The 14479-nt window shown below is 40.0% G+C and overlaps 1 protein-coding gene across 4 annotated transcripts in view; it reads left to right on the top strand.

Annotated features, from left to right (window-relative positions):
- Positions 1–14479, top strand: part of TRAK1 (trafficking kinesin protein 1) — a 120631-nt gene that overhangs the window by 12611 nt on the left and 93541 nt on the right. The window lies entirely within an intron of this gene.

Below are 14479 nucleotides of genomic sequence, written 5' to 3'. Positions count from 1 at the left end.
ATCAGCAGTGTACTGTGCTCGAATGGGGTCAAGGATCACTGTTCGCTGTGGCTGCCTTCTCCCTCACTACCTCAAGGTCTAAAGTCAGTCCCAGTGAACTGCTGTGTTGTTTAAAATGCTGTCACTGTCAGGGTTGCTGTTTTTTGGCTTTGAGAATAAAACATAAGGAATCTGAGATAGCTAATACTTTTAAGGTTACGGATGGAACTGCTCTAGGCATCAGGTATCTTAACTCATGTTATTATTATTATTAGCAAACGCTGAGATGGGAGCAGGCATTCAGTACAGGCTGAATTGCTTGCACAGTTTTGCTGGCTTTTGACTGCAAAGAGATTGCACTTATTTGGGGTACTCATGTTATTCTGTATTCATAGACACCGATTTCTGTTGGCAGCCCTAGAGCATCAGAGGCAGGAAATGCATTCATATTTATATGCTGTATGTATTAATCCTTATATATGCTGATAGATACTTCAGTAACTTTAAGCCTACTTACTGAAGTATGCTGTTAGTGATGCCTGTCTAACTGGTATCCTGGGCTCCACTCTTGTTAAAATGGAAATTCCTATAACATAAGGAGCTTAGGGATGAGTGTTTCCTTTGAAACAGAAGATATCTTGTGCAGTGGATGTCAACTATTAAGCTCATTTTCTGGATATGGTTTGAATTTGCTTTTCATATCTGTATTTAACTTTGAACCCAGAACTTTTAAAACAGAAGAAAGCAAAATGGTTAAAAACTAATGCATGAATTTTGGACACGCTGAATTATTTTCTTCATAGTACGTTTGTTGGATTTTGTTGGTTTCTTTATTAAATCTTGATGAGTCTGAAATACTAGATGGCTGTTAAAGAGAGTGTCCCTTGAGGTGTTTTAAGTCCAGGTTGGACGGGGCCTTGGTCTAGTGAAAAGGTATCCCTGCCTATGGAAGGCGGGTTGGAATTTGATGATCTTTGAGGTCCCTTCCAAGCCAAGCCATTCTATCATTCTGTGTTAATGTTCTTGTGGCTGGAAGGTGGGAAAGTGATTTAGATTTCCCTTCCTCCCAACATAGTCATTGTGAAATTGTTTGCTTACAGATTAATTCTAATGTAATAATCTAACTCTTTATAATTTACAAATTCTGTTTTATTTCTCTACAACTTGGCTGTGTCAGAGTTCTCCTCAAAGAATGAGTACATTTAGTGAAATTTCAAAAAAAAATTGGAACTGCATCTAATCAAGTTAAAACAAGAAACCAAGTTAAACTTTTTCACATGTTTTTTGTTACAAAATCCATTTCATCTTGGAGAAAAAATAGTTTAAAGGGTCTTTCCGTGGTTGGGAGCTTTTTAGCTTTGTAATAGTGCCTGTAGCTGTTCCTTGCTCTGTTAATGACTTACTGAAGGAGGTTGAGGTTGATGTTTCTTAATCAAAAGCTTTACACTTGCAAATATTATTAAAATGGTTTGGACTGGCACTACCTGCAGTACTTAAAATCCTTAATACATGCAGAAATCTCATGAAATGAGATGTTTTGGTAGAGTTGTGTTAGCATCTGTAACATGACTGCAAATTATGGGAGGGTAATTGTAGCTGGCAGAGATGGAGTTCATATCTGGCAGTAAGAATGCCCTTATTGTTAGCTCTCTTCACTCTCCTCCTCCTCTGTCCCCACTGGTACAGGTAGATTATATTGCAACCAAAGGGCAATTAAATTCTAGTAGAAGCTTTTGTCTGGAGAGATCAGACTAAGAAATCTAAAGTATTCTTGAGTGAAATACATCTGATGGCTTTTTCTTGTTCATTTCCATATGGCTCACTTTTCCCTCTTTAAATTCCTGTTTTACCACCTGTTAAAGAATATAAAGGTACAGTGAATACAAAGAATTCATATTTTTTTACTGTTCACATAATTTACCCACACTTCTTGTTTGCTTTTTTTCTATTAAGTCTACTTCCAGTGTGAGATACATTAAAATATTCATCAGAGTGCCTCAGAATTTGTCCCCACTGATTTTTTTTACCTCTAAAATACAGGGGAACACCCAGGCCTGTTTTAACATCTGTCCTCCAGTGGCATGGACCGCAATGGAAATGAGTTTTGTTCTTTCTGGTCAGCTGTGTCCCAAAACATGGCATTAACAGAGACTCCAAGAAGAAAAGTTGGAGGTAAAGGAGACTATGAGAAAGGTGCTGTTAGAAACTACCCTGCAGTCGGGACGGCTTGTTCAGTGAGCAATCCGCTTAGGTAAAAGCAAAGGGTAGCTCTATACTAAAACCTTGCAGCCTAGCAAGAAAACAGAATAACTTAAGTCTTTAAACAGAACTGAAAGCATTGCAACTAGTTTATAATACATTTACCAGCCTTCCTAATTAGGAGTTTAGCTGGAATTATTCTGAGACAGCTTGTTCCAAATATGAAATTAAAGACTGAGGTGGATACGTAACCTTTTAGAGCAGTACAGTTTGTCTTCATATTGTTATTAATCATCGTGGGGCTGTACAGGAATTACTGGGAAAACCTGAGGATTGGAAGTGATAAGAATGTATTTCATCTCATGGTTTCCATGTTAGATTTTTGAAGACTAGAGCTGTTTCATCATCAACTGTGGTACTGTACCTTTTGATCTCACCTCATTGAGAAACCCTTCTGCTCTAGAAGAGGTGAAATGTGCTTTCTCATGTCATTTAGCTTTGCACATAGGTTTCATTACAGAGCTGGAACTGAAGTGGAAACATGTAGTTGACAAACTTCAGTACAAGAGATGCAGAAAGAATAGCTGCCTCGTAGGCTCTCAAAATCATGTGAACTTTAAGCCACTCAAGAGCTTAATTTAGTGGAAGACTGGCCCGAGAGGCTTAATATAGATAGCTCGGATATCATGTGGAAACTCTAATTTAGACATGTATTGATATAAGAGCCCCTGAGCTTATTTTTATTTATTCCTGGCCAGATTGTTTGCTTCCCTCCTTTAACCCCCATCCTTTATTCTTGGGAAATGCAGTCCACTGGCAAGTGTTACTGCACAGGTACATCAACTGTGCCAGGGAGAGCAAAGGAAGATCTGCCTTCCCATACTGGCATGTTCTGGTTTAACCAGTTTTCAGTGGAGTCTTCAGTACACTTGTCTTGTGCTGATCCTGGTAACTCTTACTGGGAAGGTGACACAAGTAGAGGATCTGGTCAGGATATCCTTACAGTTGCCGACGAGCACCGGTGAGTTTTAAACCTGGCTCTTCGTTTTCTTCCTGTAAGTGAAGTGGTGGGAGAAGAGACTACTGATGTGGTAGGGAAAATGCTTGCCTCTTGCCTCTGAGAGAAAAGCAGGGGAATTAATTTAGATGAATAACCTTTTCAGTACCCTCATTCCAGCATTAAAAAACCCTATCTTGAGTTTGTTTATCTTGAAATGGCAAAACCTTTAGATCAGGCAAATTCTTTTCTCTGCCCCTTAAAGAAGGATGAAAATTCACTGGAATCTGTATTCTTTTTCTCCTTTTTATTTTTTTCTTTTTTTCATGTCTAAGCACTAGTTTACTTGTGCAATTACCAATACTGCAATTTCAAATTATAGTTATTGCATCAACAGTGCAGTAATTTTTAATCTGGTTGAGAAATCATCTTGTTTCTGGCATGGTCATTAACATGAGGTCACTAGGAAGGTCATAGTGTAACTGATGTGACTTGCCCTCTGTTGAAAGTGTCATGGGAAAAACTAACAGATGAATGGATTTGCTGTATGTTTACAGTAGCCACGGAAAGTTCTGCTTTGCTCAAATCTACTTTAGGCTTAGGAAAAAAACCCACCCACAGTCTAAATCTTTACTTTAAAAAAAAAAAAGGTAAAAAAATGATGCTTTCAAGCATCACTTCAGCTTTGCACAGGAATTTATTTGGGATAAAATTATACTGTTGTTCTGGAAGCAGCTGGGGATTTTGACAGTACAAGAAAGAAATGCTTCTGAAGCGTGTGTTCAAGGTCTGGAGTAGGTGTTGTTGATGTCACTCCCAGACTTAAAATTACAGCCTTTAATGCAGTCACAGTTAATGCCATGTAACTGTACCTACGGATCTGTAACTTCCTATCTGGAGGTTCTGTTTGTGAGGTATCATTATTGAACCTACTGTCATCTTCCATGTGAAGAATTAAAATACCTTAGTATCCTTACAAAAACAGAGTAAATAGGACACCTTCATGTTTAACAACTTTGTAAGTGGATGGTGAAGGTTTCACTGCTTAAATTTTCTGTGAATTAAGAGAGCTTCTGTGAATGATACAGGATAAAGATGGGAATAAGAGTCAGATCAATGCTCTCTTGAGTTGCAGAGTTTTTGCTGTAATGACATGAGAACTCTGTTCTATCTGTTTTGAGTAAGTCATGGTGCTGGCCTCTGGTAGCAGTGAGTGGTGGAAGTTTCAGAAGTTTGTGGTCTATACAGGAGGACAATTTTGTCTCTGAAGTTTCAAAGTCTTGCTAACCTGTTCTGTGTCTGAGAGATGGCAAGGGCTTCTCTAATTTAAAATAAAGCCTCAAATGCAGATACTATGTCACAACGTTTTTTTAAGATGTCTTGAAAATCTTGGCTGGCACTTATGCAAAACTATATAGTGCATAATGTCGTTTTATGCAGCATCTGAAGATGACCTACTTCTTGTCATGGCTCCATACTTCAGGTAATGGAGGATCTCATGTGCATTTTTCCTGTAGTGATTATAGCATGCCGTGGAGCACCAGAACCCACAATACAGGTATCACTATAGAAGTGACATGGCAAGACTTTTAATCACTGTTTTATTATATTCTATTTATAGTGAGGACTATAACTTCTGAGCGCTGAGTGTGTTGCACTTGCCTACAGAATATCATGTACCTTATTACATGTTGCTACAAAGACCATCAGAGAATCATGGAAGGATCGATGAATTGCAAACTAGTGAATATTTAAGTGTACTTCAGATTATCAGGGTGTTTTCAGCATGTTCTGATTTTACATCAGTGTTGCTTATAAAGCAAAAGTAGATTTTTTTTTTTTTTTAAGTATAGGTTTTTGAGACAGTTTTTCCCCAGATGATAATTACTTTTCAGCAATGATACACGTTCTGTCTGTGATGGGCACGCAGTAAAGATTTCGAATTTGATGAACCATTCTTTAGCCTGCTTCCTCAGTCTCTCATGTCATCAGACTGAGCTGTGGGGCTGTTACTGGGTCTGCAGAAATTTTTTCCACTGATAATGTACATGTCTTGTAGTTGAGAAGTTATTTTTAGCAGTCTGGTTGTTAGAGTCACTGCAGGACAGACTTTTGGCTGAGAGCTGAGGGAGCTGCCAATGGCTTGGAATGGGAAGGGGTGGGAAAAGGTACCTTTCGTTCCCAACTGTTTTGTCTATTTTGCCTGAGTTGTTAGCTGTTATTAACACTTGCAAAGGTTATGTTTCTCAAGCTTGTTAGCTTGTGTTCTCCGTGGTTTTGAGGGGAAATTGGCAGAGTTGAATGGGGGGCAAACTTTCTTTTTCACTGTGGTGATGTTCAAAGGCTGCCTGGACATCGACAGACTCATTTTAACTCCAGTCAATATGACAAGTGCTGTTCTTCTCTGTGTATTAGTGGAAAAGGCTCTGACCTGAGACAGCTTGGATGAATTGGGAGTTAGGTTAATTTAGGCACTGCATTTGTGAGACTTTTTCCTGATGGCACATTAACCAGGGGAGGGTGAGGCAGACAACAATGTTATGGAAAAAGGAAATTGTTAAAAATTTTGAAACCTTTAATTTGACCATGGTACTCAGCTACAGTTAGCTTTTAATATTTAAAATTTGATATTTTAAAGAAAACCAAAACCCTTATGAGTTTCAATTTTATTTATTTATTTATTAAATTCACTGAATGGTTGTACCAAAAACTGTGATAGAAAAATAGCACGAAGCACAATAGGACCCACTGTTTTACACGATTATGTACTACATGATGATATCTCGGGGCAGGAAAGCTACTGGTTTTCCTTGTGGCACTACGGGTAGTCAGACTACCCTAAATACATTGCCATGTGTTCTTCCCTCATCCCTTCCAACTCTTTTTTTTTTTTTCTTTTTTTTTTTTAATGCATGTGTTGTTTTAGTGCTGAAGTCAAAGGTCATCCCCAGTCTCCACATGTGTGGCTAAGCGAATGTGTTTTTCTTCACTTTCATGTTTACTTTTGCCAGTAATATCTGTAGGTAGAGAATTCATAATAGAACTTGAAGCTGTTGGAGACTTCTCTAAATGACATACCTGGGAACGCTGCCACATAACAGAAACACTTCAGTGATGTGTATTTCATTGCTGTGGGGACACCAAAGATAATGTAAGGTAGGCTGTGTGAGTTGCCTCCAGTGTTTCACAAAGTTATGTTCCATACAGTCGGAGGTTTGCAGGCACGCTGAAACTGAAGATTAGACCTCTCTCTTCTTACGATTTATTTTTAGGTTTTACATGTTCTAGCATCCTGTCTCTTCCTATCGGGGTAGCGTTGTCTGCACGGAAAAAAACACTTCCTTTTTTTTCTTTCTCTCAATTAAAAATACCTTTTGGAAACTGTATCTTTTCCTTTCCTCCAGCCAGTCAGAATTAGACAAGGTTTGGCAAGAACCATCTTCATTTTGACTGGTGGGCTTTGGTCCTGCTGAGACTATCATATGGCTGCTGGCTTTTGTGCCACATGTGCAGTCTTGCAGATTCCTTAATCTGGTGCAACTTCACTTATGTAGGGTGCTTAACTATAGAAAAATTCTACATGTAGCTCTTGAGCTCTGTCATGTATTTTTTTGCCCACTGTCATGTGTGTTATGTAGAATATGTGATGTGTTCTGGGTAATTTGAAGCTTGCTAAACTGAAGTTCAGTTTAATTTTTCAACTGTTTGTAATTTGTCTGAAGAAGAACAACCATAATGGCGAAAACCTGGTAGCTGTGGTGTAGTGCTTCTTGGAGCAAGGGGGACCTGTGATGAATGCCAACTATACCATGGGATCTAACTGAAATGTTTTGGTTTTGAAGGCTGATGGCATACACTGTCCTGGGTAGTGTAATAACAGTGTGGCCAGTGTCATCTCTAGTTGCCTTTTACTATTCCCTGTGAATGACCAGGTAGTACTGTGCAGCTGCAATGTCTGCAGGTATGTTTGGAGCAAGGCTGGAGCATACTCAGACTCTAAAGTCTCTGCCTGTCTTGTAGGAATGTAATCTAGCACTGTGCATTGATGTGCAGCTACACTACTTTGACAGGAATTGTTGAAAATAAATAAAATCCCACAACTGAGCACAGCAGACTCGCGTATCTTTAGTGACATACTTGTGATGCAGGACTGCAAAACCAAGCTTCTTGTCTAATAACACAGTTGTGCAAAGGGAGAGAGAAAGAAGTCTATCTGAACTTGGAAACCTGCTGCTGCAGCTAAACGCTCCAGCAGTGAACCATATATGCATTCTAATAGCAAGGAAATACTCTGCTAGCTATATATTTGGGTTTTGTTTGTTATCTCAATTGCACTGTAAATTAGTATATCTTTATTGGGGCCTTTTTAGAAGCTAATGACCAGCTCTGTTCTTTTGTTCCCTGCCTTCAGGTCAGAATACAGTGTAAAGGTTGAGGAAGTGTGGAAACCTATGACGTTACTGTTATACAGAAGTTAAAAGGAGAAAACTTTTATATAAAAAAAAAATACATCGTCTCAAAACATAGTGCCAGTTACTAAGTGATGTGTTCCTTGCTGCTGAACTATGTTGCTTTTTCCTCTCCTTCATTGTAGATCTAGCATGGATTCTCTGAAAGCAGTGGAAGTTGTAATGCACCCTTCTGTTCCATATCAGTATGGCAGTGGGAGCACTCATTTGGCTGTAGGAGACCGTATAGGCGTACGCTGTTGTTTCCATGCAGCTTCATGGTATGTTCTGGGAAAACTGGTCTCTTCTCTGCCCCCCCCCCTCCCCCAGCTTACTGTGCAGCTGATCTTAGCCTAGAAAGTTGTGGATCCAAGTCAAGTTGCTGACCTTTTCCTCCTGCTTATTTATAAACCTTCGTGTTTCTACTGCAGTGAAGTGTGGGTAGAGTGAGACTGAAGAAGAGGGCATTTTAGCACCGGCTTGTCTGCTGAGAAAGTGGGAGTATGCCTTACTCAGGTTGCAGAGAGATTGTTGGGGCTGTGCAGGCAGCTGATGCGGATTTTGGTGGCTGTGGTGTCTGGACTGAAGAGCAGCTTTGGAGCAAGGGCACAAGTGGTCTAACTGCAGAGCTATAGTCAAAACCTGTGGATCTGTTCAAGGGTCCTAGTAGGAAGGTTCAGATGCAGGTTGTCACTACCAAGATATTCACCTGGGGGTGCTGGACTAGGCTTGCTGCTTTAAAAAGCTGGCTGCCTTTTTTTAACTGTAGGCTTATTTTGGCCTAGAGATGTCAGCTGGTGGTGGTGATGATGGAAGTTTACAGTGCAACCAGTGCTAGGCCTGAGTCATGGGAACCTTACTGTGCTTCCTGTTTTGGCCATGGAGATTCCACCCAAATGATGAATACAGGTAGGGGACATTGATGATGAATCTTTATTTAATAATACAAACGAGGTGTATATACACACTGGTTTTCTTTCTTTCCTGTTTCCATGGTGAGGGACAAGTATGTGAAAACTGAGCTTCACTGCTGTGGGCCATGGGACCTTAGAGACCGAAGAGCACATGGAAGAAGAATTTAATGTTATAAAGTAACTATTTTAAAGTGATGGCAGAATATTTTACTGAGAAGAACAGAAAATGGTTCTTAGTAGAAATTGGGAGTTGTATCTTTGCTGAAATTGCAGTTCCATACAGCTAAACACTGTTTCTGAAAACAGTCAATCCAGAACAGCAGGTGAAATAAGTAAGGGTGGTCGGGGTGCTCATGTCTGTTCTGCAGTAGGAGTAGCTGCAGTGTTTCATTCCCTGCATCCTGGTGGGGCAAATACATTGCCCTTTTCTCTTTGGGATGCAGGCTTGTTTTCTGCTTGAAACTGCTGCATGAACTGTTTGGACTGTTGTGGTGTTCTGACCAAATGAATGACCCAAGAATTTGTTGAACAAAGCCAAAACTGTTACTTATATGGGGTATAGTTGGTGCCCTGGAGATCTCCACTGCTGTTTGGCATGCTTTTCAATGTCATTTCAGAGTGTCTTGCTGAAAATTCTGTTGGACCCCAAACTCTTGGGTAGATACAGTGTAATAATATGGCAACTTGCTTGTGCTTAAAGAAGGACTAAGTTTAAACAATTTTTTTTTCCCTACACGAACTGTAGAAGGAATTAAATAGGTTGACTTCATTTCAGGGAAGTCAGTGCCTATGTAGAATATAGAAGTATTTCTCTAAAAATTCTCTCATGTAATAATGCGAAGTGCAGCCCTTTGCAAGTGAGCCCATTTCCCCCTGTCTGCCATACTGAGGTGCAAGGAAGCACTCCCCAGACATTCTTCGTTAGGAAAGAGAGTTTCATATTCTTTCTTGACAGTAGAAGAGATGTGATAAAGCTTAGAGGTCTAGTGTGAGAGCATTTTGGACAGAGAATCTAAAATTAATGAAAGCTAAATAATGAAATAGATGGTGTGCAGTCTCGAAGCACTTCAATGTTATACTTCAACTGTCTAATCTTGGCTTTTACCTGTTTTAGCTCAGGTAAGAGGAGTTTGGGTGTCAAATGAGCAATTTGCCCAGGGGCTTCACTGAGTAGGCAGAGAGTTCTGTTCCTTTCAGGAAATCCTGTGTTTATATTCAGGGCTGTACTTGTAGGCCCTGCTTTCCATTTTGCCTGTGGATCTAGAAATCGGAGTCTTCCCCAAGTCCCTTGACAGAAGTTTGCTGCTTTGTGCGCAAGCAGAAAATGTGGAAGTCTTTAACACAGCTGGACGATTACTTTGGCTTTAGTTGTACTTTCTTAGTGTCCCTGTCAAAGTTTTTATAATCTTTTTCAAATATAACTATAGGTACTGGAACTCCCTAAGATGTTCCAGTCTTAAAGCTGAGTAAATATCACAGTTGCTTTTTTGTTGGGGTTTTTGTGTTGTGGTTTGGTGTTTTGAGTTTGGTTGGTTGGTTTGTGTGGTTTTTTAAGCAACTGAATCTTGTGAATGATAACTTTGCTTGTGACAGAGTATGTGCAGGAGTTGGGGAAAACTAAAGCTAATTGTGGTTTTGAGTCTGATAGGATCTTTGCCCAATTTAGACTATGAAAGAAATCCCACATTTTCAAGGAATGCAAGTATGCATGTATTGAGGGATACCATCTTTTAATCTGGGGAGGGAGCATTATTGATATTTATGTATTTTTTTTCAGTTGAAGGAAGACATGCTTCAAATGCTGTGTTTGCCAACCTTATATATTGTTCTGTGTACTTTCGCCTTTACTGTGAGGCTGTAATATTTTACCAAATTTGTTCTCTTCCTCTTCTTGCCTGAGCAAGGGTTGATATTGTAGGGAAAAGTTTTGCTTTCTGATAAAGTTTTCAGAGAATTGTCAATCTACCAGTTAAGATGTAGAGTACATAAGAGGTGGAGAACAAAACCCTGACATAGGAGTGAAGTCTGTCAAAAAATGTTTTTTCCCCTCACTGAAAGCTGGCTTGTTTGCTTGCCTGACACTGTTCAGCATGCTTTTGGACTGGGTGCTAAAATAGGAAGAAGTCATAAGGCATGCTGATAAGTGGGAAACAGATTTGACTGACTGGTAAGTGAGTTGGCTTGCCTAGTCCACTTCCAGCAGTTTTAGATCTCCATCAACAAAGACTTTCAGTAGAGCAGGAGCTGGCAGGAGGCAGCAGCCCATGCCATGAATCTTGTATGTCATCTTTAATGTCCAGTGTTATCTCTTGTGCATACCAGAACTTATCCGAGGACAACTTCAAGAGGAAGGGTTATTGCAGCAACATTCCAAAATGAATTTCTAAATTGTTTGGAACCATTTGATCCATCTGTGACTTCAGATTTTACTGTTTGTAGCCTTTCAGAGAAAGCCCCGATGCTGGATTGTGATTTCATTGTGCAATTAAGTAAGATAGTTTAGGCTGCAATGAAGCAAAAACATGTATTACGTTTAACTTGCATTTTTACCCCGTAGCTTGTGGTCTAAGCTTCTATAGTTCTCCCTTGTAAGGAGCCTTTTTTTGTCATTTTTTTGTATAAAGATTATTGTCATAGTCTTGCTCTTGTGATGTTCATGTTAATGCCCCTGGAATTTTCTAAAAAAAAAAAATCTTTTCCAAAATCTTTGCTAGAGTATCTTTGACTTTAATGGCACTGAGCCATAGATAATTGGCTCAGTTTCCTAAAATTCCACAGCCTGTTGTTAAGATAAACATTTCTAGGTTCCCAAGAACACAGACACATATATATGGTCTACGGAGCAGCCTTTAAACACTGGGTCTACAGAGCAGCCTTTAAACAGCAAATTCTTATTTCCCTATTTCACTATTGATGTTTACACACAAACCTCACAAGCAGGGAAATGATTTGACAGAATAATTGTGCCAATTACTGAACTACATTGTAGTGTTTTGAGAAGGGCCTGTGAGATGTCTCTCTTTTGTTGTAGTGATTAACTTCTGTGGAAGCAGAAGGAAAGCAGTCTGGCACTGGAATGGTGTGTGTTGGGATGCACCCTCATTAGTCAGCAGCTCGTGTCTCTGTTGCTGGGAAATCCATGTGTCCAAAACTTTGGTATAAATCCCAGGATTGCTGGTGGTTGAGGAATTTGTCTTCTGTCTTTCCTCAATACTGGCACCTGAAGTGACTTGTAAAGGCCTGAATATCCATAAGTGCTGGAGGTTTCCCTTTGCTGGAAAGGGCTATGATGTTCATTCCCTCCAGCTCAACCCTTAAGATAGGGGCTATAATGGTAGAGCTTTTGACAGACCTGGGTTCAGTTCACTCCTGTCCTCTTGGATATTATAGTATATGGCTGAAAGTGTTGCTCCCATACATAACTACTTAAAGACAACAGAAGACAATGGATATGAGGCACAGTGATATTGACAATCCATAAAGAAGCTGCGGGATAGGTTTTGAGGAATTCCAGGGGCATTGTAAGACAATGAGGGAGGTTCTCACTGGGTCATGCCAGTTGCTAGAGCACGTGGAGAGGCTGGCAGCCAGGGAGTGAGGGCCACTAATGCTAGTGAGCCACAACAGAACTTCTTAGCATTTTGCCCAGAGCAGAAGTGGGTGATCTGACTGTCCTTGGAGGAAAGTTTCCTAATAGCCATCTTAAAGTTTCCAGTTGCTGCTAGAAGCAATTTTAAAGTTTTTGCTTTGTGTGAAAAAACCCCAAGATTTTCATACTCAACAGAGTGGGCTTTGATATGGTTTTAGTGTTTTGGGTTTTTTTTATATTTTCTATGATTATTCCACCTGGTCTAAACCAATAAACTCAGTCTGGAATTAAGTGGATCAGGGGACAACAGGTATTATCATATGTGTGGGTTTTGTTTGGTGGTTTTTTTTGTGGGATTTTCTTTTTCTTTTAGGGCTATTTGCAAGGAACTCTGTTCCTTCTACTAGCTGGTTCCTCTCATCCTTGCTCTCTCAGTCTCTATGCAATAAATAAAGAAAAGCAGTAGTGTTAGTTCTGTTGTGTGATATTTTTGTATAAATGTTTTCAGAAGGACAGCTACTAAAACTTGAAATCATGACATTTCTCCAATCCAGTGAAAAAGTGTTTTTTTAAAAATTTGTGTTATTCCAACTCCTGTGTAGACTCTGAAATTCATTGTGGAGTGGGAGAAGTAAAAAAAAAAAAAAAAAAAAATCAAATCTTCCTGTAATAGAAGAAAAACAATAGTAATACAAAACAAGATTAAAATCCACCCCCCTGGTTTTAAATCATGATAAATATCCGGTTTGAGTCAGTCTGTTCAGGGTTACTTGACTAAAAATCTTGGCCCTAATTTGTTGGCAGTTAGGTTAATTGTATCTTTGTTTAAACAGTAATAGTGGGGGAAGGGGGATGGACACCCACCATTTGAGTATGGCTTTTCAGCTGTTTTCACTGCTTTCCCTTGTCAGCATTGGCCTGAGGAAGAAGGTATGGCTTGGCTGCTGATCAGGGTTTTGGCTTGGAGTGGTAACATATTTTAGTGTGGAGATCTTTGCCTACTGTATGCTGTCTTAGGCCAAGCACTCCTCAGTGAGGTTGTTTTTCGTTTCAATTTCCTCTTTACTAGTAGCTAGTTCATGTGTCTACAGCACTTTTGCCTCTCTCCCCTCTTCTTCTGGTCATGCTCTTGCTGGTTCTTCCTGGGGATAGGAAATGAGCTCAGGAGTCAAGAGTCAACAGTGATGTTACATCCTCTGCTGCATTTGGGAGAAATTGTAGTCATCTCACAGCTTTTCCCAACTCGAGGAAAAGCAGTACCAAATATTTAATTGTCTTGTGAAAGACTTTGAGGCTTATGGAGAAAGTAAGAAAGTGGGGAGTTGCATGCTCTTATGGTGTGTAAAGAAAACACTTCTCAGGTTTCTTTTACCGCTATTCCCACCCATACTAATTGAGGACCAGGTTTGCTGCAGCTGCAATACTTTCCTCTATACCTGAACTGATGTACAAATATTAGATACCTGCTTTTTGAAAAATTATTAGTCATAGTGGTATGAGGAGATAAGCTGGTAAGCAACAAATGTGTTAATGTACTGAAGCTCACATTCACGTATTTTCAGCAACCTCATCCCAGATGATTTGGTGACTTATTTGTTGGGGTTTTTTTAAGTCATTAGGTCCTTTCCTTCTCTTCAGAAAATACTGAGCCATGCCTCATGGCCCCATCTTATGTTCATCTTCCTCAGTGAGCACCTTGCCCGTGCATGGGTAAGAACAGAAAGTACCTCTTTGAGGTGTTCATCGTTTGTGTTACCATACCTGGAGCTTTGCTTCGTTACTTGATGAGTTCCTGCTGTGACTGCACATGCAGTTCTCTTACACTGTATACTCATGGTGTTGGAGGTGGAACACCTGTCCTTTTTCCAAGACAGGTACGCAGCATGTGTAGGTAGGATCTCCCAGCTTGGGATGTGATGCATTGAGGGCAAGGATGTACACTGATTTATTTTTGTTAAACTGTTGTCAGTTTATCTATTCATGGGGGGGAGGGCAAGCTTGGTGGCCTACATTAACTGAAGGGAGAGGGAGATGTAAAAAGCTCCCAGTGTAATGTGAGCCTCACACAAGGAAGGACTATTTATAGAACCCTGCAGTATTTGCCTCAAGGAGCTCCAGAGCAGAGATGGGCAGTGTTACATAAAGCTGGGTGAGAGCACACTTGTGCGCTCACAGCTGTGAAGGTCAAAGCCAGGGCTTCTCTTACAGTATGCTTCCACTCTCCCTTGGCCTGGAGGGAGAAGACTGATGGGCTGCTTTTGAAGGCCAAATCCTAGTGGTGAGAAATTTTGCTTTTTGAGGACAGTGGGGTATTTTTCTTTGGGTTTGAGTTGGTTGAGTTTTGTTGTTTTCA

Source organism: Gallinula chloropus (genome assembly GCF_964237585.1).
Source record: "Gallinula chloropus genome assembly, chromosome: 2".
In the NCBI taxonomy this organism is placed as follows: Eukaryota; Metazoa; Chordata; class Aves; order Gruiformes; family Rallidae; genus Gallinula; species Gallinula chloropus.
The sequence above is the reverse complement of the archived record's forward strand: the minus strand, read 5'-3'. Positions and strand labels throughout refer to the sequence as shown.